This window comes from Notechis scutatus, chromosome Z, assembly GCF_049901735.1.
Source record: "Notechis scutatus isolate UNSWTSFEM ecotype Mainland chromosome Z, rNotScu1.2, whole genome shotgun sequence".
Taxonomy (NCBI): Eukaryota; Metazoa; Chordata; class Lepidosauria; order Squamata; family Elapidae; genus Notechis; species Notechis scutatus.
Window position 1 is genome coordinate 78,732,374 of NC_142025.1, and position 8,116 is coordinate 78,740,489.

An 8,116-nucleotide genomic window follows, 5' to 3' on the forward strand; every position below is an offset into this window, starting at 1 on the left:
CTTGGTGGTCATGTGACTGGATGGTTAGGCATGGCCAAGTTGATGTCACTTCTTTGCCCTTGTTGTTGTGTTTCCCTCTCTCTCTCATCTCAGGCAAAGATGTTGCGAGGGGGAGGCTTGACCCCCCCAAGAGCTGCAAAGCGTTTGCCGCCCCTCTGGCACCTGCCAAACCTCCTCCTTCCCACTGGGCATGTGAGCACTTCTGGCAAGGAGGAAGAGAAGCGCAGTGGGAGGAGGCTTGGCGGGTGCCAGAAGGCTGGTGAGCACTTTGCGCTTCTGAGATGCGGCACGGGAGATCGTACCCTCCCCTCACAGGCCAGGGAACACCTGAAAAGGGCTCCAATCCCACGCACTACTCTCCGTCTCCACATGCACAAGTCCATCCACCACTGGTATCACCTCTGTTGCCAACACGGGTGCGACCGGGCGGATGTGGGGCCAACCAGGGGTGATTGTTTGGTTTGGTGAACTGAACCAAATTGTCCCTACCATCTTGGCTGAGGTGGGCTATGGTGGTCAAATTTCACCACGCAGTTAACCTTGTTTGTTCCCTAATCTTTGAGTGTTAATGTATAGGCATTTGAGTCATTTATGGGTCTTATATCTCCTACTTTGTAACTGGGATTTCCATCCTTTCCATTACTCTCTTCTTTGTTATGTTTTTCTTTTTTATTTCTTCTTTCTCTTTATTCCCTACCTCATGTGATTGGTTTTTGGTATAGTGGTTTTTGCTTGGAATTAAATTCTAAAAGCCTTGAAGATTACCCCATAATAATATCCATACGATAGAGCAAAAGACTAATGTTTAAGAATTGAATTTTTAAAGATTTTTTTTTTACATTTCTGAAAAAAAAAATTTATTTTTTGAATTTTTAATTTTTTTAACCCTAACTTAAGAATTTTTAAATTTTATTAATTGCAAGAAGAAAAATACAATCTTGAAAAAACATAACGTAAAAAAAGACTTGATTTCCAAAATGTGTGACATGGATGTATTAAGTCCAGAGAAGACCCAAATTATACATTCAACAAAGGTAAAATAAGCTAATTAATCAATGAAAAAGTGTAGAGTTTAGAGGTAGTTTAGTTAGTCTGAGATTCAATTAACATAATAAGAAGCTCCAACAAAACAAAGAAGACTATATCCAAACTGAACACAATAAGGAAGCAAGAATACGGGGGGCGGGGGGGGGGGGAGAGCTATAGATAAACCTTTAGAGATAGATCAATGGCAACATGTCACTCATAGAAAAGCAAAAACAAAAACCAAGAATGATGCCCCTGTTATCCAGTGCAATCCAGTCCAGTTCAGTCTTGTTGGAGCTAAGCAATCATTTTCATATCCTTCTCCAAAAAATAAACACGTAGACATCTGGAAAAGGGACATCATCAAATGTTCCAGTGACAGAAAGAAAAATAGTACAAATTTCCACAAGGAAAAAAAAGGCATGTTTTGTGACTTTTCAGATAAATGGAATCAACAATTTATAGACTGGACAATCAATTTAGGGAAATTTATTGTCTCCCAGGAGATCAGAGATATGACTGATAAGCTTACTAAAATAAACAAATCCACAAATTATTATCCCTTACTCTTCTTTCATGTGAGGAAAAATGATACAACAAAGAGCCTGAAAACAATATCAAGGAACTATAAACAGCTTGCCATGAAAGCCAAAAAGTTAAGAGCACAAATGGTGCTTTCATCTGTATTTCAAACCAGAACTCTGGAGAAATTTCCTGACAACAAGAACAATTAATCAATGGAATGGCTTAATTTCAGAGCTCCATCATTGGAGGTTTTCAGAGAAAGATTGGACAACCATTTGTTTGCAATAGTGTAGGGTCTCTGTCTTGAGATGGATTGGATAAGAAGATCTACAAGATCCCTTCCAAACTTGTTGTTCTATGTTCTATGGTTAAGAAGTTTATAAATATGATTCTTTAACAACAAATCAGGACATTCTTATTGCATGTAGTTGAATTAAGTAATCAGGACAGGGTGATGTCTCATTATGAGAACAAGTTGTCAATCAGTTACACAACAATAGATAGATGGAAACAGCAGATATGGACCTTTAGCTCATTGTATTTGGAAAAAGATGCATTTGAAATTTGAACCTTTGATTTTATATAATGGTCAATATCTTGTATATTTGATAAACAGCTGTATTTTGTAAAATTAGTTTGTAAAATCCCTAGCTTTTCCGCAATTATTATTATGTTTATTGCATAGTCAGCCAGATATTCAGACTGAATTTGGGGTTCTATCCACTTATCGAGTCCTTCCGAAAGACCTGAAATATACAGATGTGAATATTTGATGTACTTAAAGGTATTGTTTTAGGATGTAAACTGTTCTGGGTAAAGCTGCCTTTTGCAATTAAATAATGATGAATTTGTCAATGTTGGTGATAACCTAACAAAAAGGAGTTAGAGTTGTGTTATATGTTAAAAAAAATTATACCTCTGCAGAAAAATCCACAAAATGAAGGATAAAGACCTTAAATTTATTTTGTTAATATAAAAAGAAAAAGGAATGAGATTACCATAGATGTATACTATATACCACCCAACCAAGCAGAGGAAATAGTTGAACATTTTCCTAACCAGTTATCTAAGGTGTGCAGGAAACAAAGCACAGTAATTATGGGGACTTTAATTACCCTGACATCAACTGGGAGACAAATTCTTGACCAAGCTAGTAAACAACTTTGTCACTCAAAAAGTAAAGAAGAGAACTAAAGAGCCAGTTTTACTGGACACAATTTTAACTTTCCTCCTCCTTTTATGACCCTGGAAGCCTTTACATTGGGGGTAGAGTTGGAGCAACTGAATGGAGGTGAGTGTTTACTGGCATGATGCCCTTCCTGACACTTCTGTGGAGTTTGCAGCGGATATTTTCTCTTTCAGACTGACAGAGAAACCTCTGTCACTACCTAGGATTGAACTTTCAACTTTCCAAGTGAAACTTCATGAGGTATCGTCTGATGGTTATAGATTAGCTAGAAAGCTGGAAACTATTTCCTTCCTTTGCTACTCTTGACCTACTTCCTTTTCCAACAAGTAGTTTATTAGTTTCTCTTTTCTTGCCTATGTTGTTGATAGCTGCCACAAACATGTATAAAGAATTTACACGAAAAATGTAGTTGAGGTATATATTTGATTCAGATCTTTACATGTTTGTAGAGAACCTGGTGGTTTAGGAAAAAAAGTATTCAAGATTTCAGCACATCCTCTGGAGTCCCATCACTAATCTTCATAAAAATGGTACCTCTTATTTTCCTTGTGATGGCTGCAGTTCCCAACACTTTAAATAATTGGAAGTCTCACTAAATTAATACATTTCTTCTCAGTTACAACGAATTGTTACTGGTTTATAGAGGGATATTGATTTTAATTTCAAAATTTTGTAAAAACGAATCGCACAATCAGAACCCTTTCCTTCAGTTTTACAAAAATGTGATCAATATTTTACAATAATACTTTAGTTTTGTTGCTTATATTCTGGTATTTTTATTGCTTTGAGAAATATTATATACTTTGATAGAAATGAGTGTTAAAATATATTTTTCAGTTAATGTTTGACATCTACATATTTATATAAAGAATGCTATTGTAATGTAGCAGAAAGATATCCTTCTACTTGGAAATCAGAATATTCCTTAATTGTATTAGGTATTTTCATTTCTAGTTTCATATGTAATAATAGGTAGTATTTATGTTTAAGTCAGGAGACATATTCATTTTTAGAAGACTGTTAACTGAGAATCTATAGTGAAGAATAGTGTTGGGCAGTTTAGTTGTAAAATAGGACTATTATACCTTGACTGCAAAATTGGCAGCTGCATCTTCTTGTAGTCATCGCCCAGATTTTTCATGCCAAGTTTGTATACATTTAATGTAGTAAAACTGTCAGTGTACACACAGTGTGACTAGGTGAGACCACACAGGAGCAAATACAGCACACAGGTTTGTATTTACATATAGTAGTTTTATCCATACAAAAGCATATATATAGATACAAGTACTTTGATACAGGCCTTGCACAAACAGCAATCAGATACACCACAGAAATACACATGGAGAAAGAGATATGGCCTCACATGGTCTCTCTTATATTACAGCTTCTTAAAGTGGTAGCAGTCAAATAACCCTGCTGACTCATTGCTACCATTGCATCATCATTATATTACAATATTACAGCATTACAACCTTACAACCTTACAGCAGCTTTAAATAATCATTACCCTGACACTCTTCCCATTTAAAGCTGAACAGCTGAATGCTTTAACATATTCATGATGCTCTCTATCTCTATTATGTCCATGCCTCCTGCTTCAGTTTCTACTCTCACTGCTACGAACACTATTAGTACCATTACTACCACTGCTTCTGGAGCTGCTTCTAATTTCATTTTCTAATGGCTCTGTACAATCTGTCTCATTAACTTCCATTACATCCTGCTTACCATCTCTTGGTTCAATAGCTTCACTTCTCTATCCAGCTCAGTCTGGTTTCTCTCTCTGTCTGATATTCTCTGTAACTTCGGCTTCCTCCATTTTTCCTTAGGCAATGACCATGTCCATATTTCTTGGTACTTACGGGGCTACCTACTCTAACCCCACTTGCAATGAACTGCTCAGGAGATATTCATTTATTACACTTTTCAGGTCTCCTAGGTATAACTCTGTTTGCCTTGAGTTTTTTCTACTCACGGGATACACCCTGGATTTAGCCTCCTTACAAACAGCGCAATCTAAGTATATCTTGCATTGCTTTAGTTTAAGTCCCTCAGCTAGGTCTGGCATCTTCTGCAGTATTCTAAACTTGCATGCCCCAACCTCCTGTGCAATAAATGTACACAGTTGGCATGTGTGAGTATTCATAAGCATTCATGCACAATTATGCTCCTACCTTCCTAGAATGTATAGACCATCCTTCTTAACCCTAGTGCATAAATTCTTCCACCTTTCCCAATGGAGTACTGTCCTCCTGCAAACAGTATTTTATACCCTTGACTGTCTAACCTGGAAAAACTCAACAGATTATGATCTAGGTCAGGTACATATAGGACATTATCTAATGATTCTCCTATCTCAGGCACATATACTTTACCTGCCCCTTTAACAGCAGATCATTGACCATTGCCACACTAAAAAAATGTCTGCTTATCTGGTCTCAAACCAGAAAACGTTTGTCGATTATTAGCAATATGCTGACTTGCCTCACTGTCCAACACCCAAGTGTTCCTGATGTTTTCAAATGCTGCTGCTGCCAGGAAAAATGACAATGGTGAAGAACCATTCCTCATGTAGCCCTACATCCTTGTTTTGCTGCTTCTCTGTTTCTCCTCTCAGGGCAGCATCTCTGGAGATGTTCTGTAGACCCATACTTGTAGCACCGCTTCACTGTGTAAATAGTCTCAGCTGCTCTGCTGGCATCTTCAGATATTGCAGATGTTGGCTTGTCCTGAGCATTATCTCCTCCCTCTCCTGGTAGTTTCTCTAGCCATTTCTGTTCTTTCTCCAACAGTCAGGCAGTCAAATATGTCATGGTTAAGTTCCTCTCTTGCATGGACTCTAAGCTAGTCACAAGAACATCCCATGAAGTGTCCAAAGAACTGAGCACCACATATACCTTGTGTGCCTCAGTAAGCATCATTCCTTTCTCCTCTAATTTCAGGAATGTCTTTCTCATAGCCTGCAGATGTGTGGACATGCTCTCCCACGACTTCAGTTGTGCTTTATACAGTCTCCTTGTCAGCAACACTTTACTGCCTACAGTCTCTCTAACATACACACTGTACAAAGCCCCTCAGCACTCTTTTGCAGACTGGAGACCCGTCACATGTAACAGCTGACTATCTTCTACAGCCAGAATTATGCTGGCTAATGCCTTTTCATTTCTTCTCCGGTCCCCATCATCCAGGACTGCTGGTGGATTAGTAACTATTGTCCACAACTCCTCCTATCTCAGGTACATCTCCATCTTTACACCCCAGGAGATGAGTTTGTCTCATTCAACTGAGACACCATGAAACCTCCTCCCATTATGCTGACAGAAGCCATGTTGCTTGTTTCTGTTACAAGCACTAACCACTAACAAACCACGATACAGAACCCCTCTGGCTCCGGTACATGCTGTCACTGGGTTTCTCTTCTCTCTGGTTTCTCTAGTGACTCTGGGCTTCTCTCTGGATTGGGCCCATGACCTGCCAGAGTGCACTCAGTGTGACTAGGTGAGACAACCCAGGAGCAAACTCAGCACACAGGTTTGTATTTACATATAGTGGTTTTATCCATACGAAAGCATATATACATATAGGTACTTTTATACAGGCCTTGAACAAACAGCAATCAGCAAACCACAGAAATACCCTCACATGGTCTGTCTTATATTATAGCTCTTAAAGTGGTAGCAGTCAAATAACCCTGCTGACTCATTGCTACCATTGCATCATCATTACATTACAATATTACAGCATTACAACCTTACAGCAGCTGGTCAGCTATTAAATCATCATTACCCTGACAAACACTAAGAACTTAAAAAAAAACACCTCAAATTGCTTCTTGATTATCTAAAATATTAGTTTAATCTTTAAATGGTCAGTTTTCCTGCTTACACTGTTACTTTTATTAATTCACAGAATATTGTTTGTTTATTGAATAAAACTGCACAATCACATTGTGTTTCAGGCTTGTAAATCTCATAGCAGTCAGCAGATTGTCTGTATTCACAAATCAAATGTACTTGTGATTTATTTTGAAACAAATAAAATTTAAAATAAGTTAGAAACGTATCATACCCATCCTCAGACAACCAAAATAGCATAATTTGTTTGGTGCAATTTTTGTTTGTTTTTGTGTTGAAACTGCTCATACTCTGCAGTTATGTAGCTTATCAGGACACCATCCCCACCACCACGCAAAAATAAGCCATAAATTATTCCTTCAGCCTATTTGGATTAAGGGCTAAAATAAAACAACCAACCACATTATAATTTAGCTTTTTAAAAGAAACCAGTGATGCTTACACACACACACACACACACACACACACACACACACAAAAGGCACACGTTGCTTCTATATTGGATACTTTCAATTATTGTGAAAGGTGAAGAGCTAGGGTAATAATATCAATTTAAAATGGTTTTTTTTAATTGTTACATGACTACAATATGGTTTTTTTTTCTCTGTAGGTTTAGTAGTCATGATAGCCAGAGAAAGGCTATTGATTCCACTTTTCACTTTTCTAAACAAACATTTACAATATTCATTTCTAATGGTCCTGCTACCAATTTTTCAGGATTCCAAATATGTCCTTACTTTTAAAAGGGGAATATGTTATTTTTAGTGTTGTATACTTTTAGCAGTTTATATGAAGCGTTAATATGATTAAAAATATTCAACACATATGATGCCTCTGGGGAAAACGCCACTGTTTTTTCTCATTTTAATTTACTGTACAAGTGCTCTTCTTTCAATTCTGCATATGAATACAAGCTCATACACTCTTTTACATATGCATAAAATGCTGTTTGAAAAGTAGAGGAACATTTGAATCGTGTTCTTAATCTGAAATCAAAACAAAGTACTCATTGTAAAGCTGTAAAATGCTTAATTTTAGACCAAGAGACAAAGCACTTTCAAGCTGTGGACTTTAAACAATAATTAATCAGCGCCTTTTCTTTCCACGTTTTATCAGTAACAATAAAAGCACAAACATTTTTATTAATTAAAAAATAGAAGATTCAATCATTAAAAGGGATGATTCCCATAATGACATTTTAAAAATCTATGAAAGACTGAAACTGAATGATTACATGAAATCCAACAAGGTATTCTAAAATTATGCAACTACAAAACAGGATTTTAAAAAAACTTCTTTTGCATAAAGAGCATCTTGAGAAAATACTTTGGAACAAAAAGATACTTTTGTTTGGAAACCTAACTTTGTGATAAACTATGAATCGTCAACCTGCAGTAAATGATGGCATTCTACAAGAATAAGAATGAAACTTGAACGTATTGTATGTCAAAATGCCTATTAATTCTAGAAGGATAATGATTACACCTTCTGCAGAGTTGACAAAAAATGCGCATGCCTT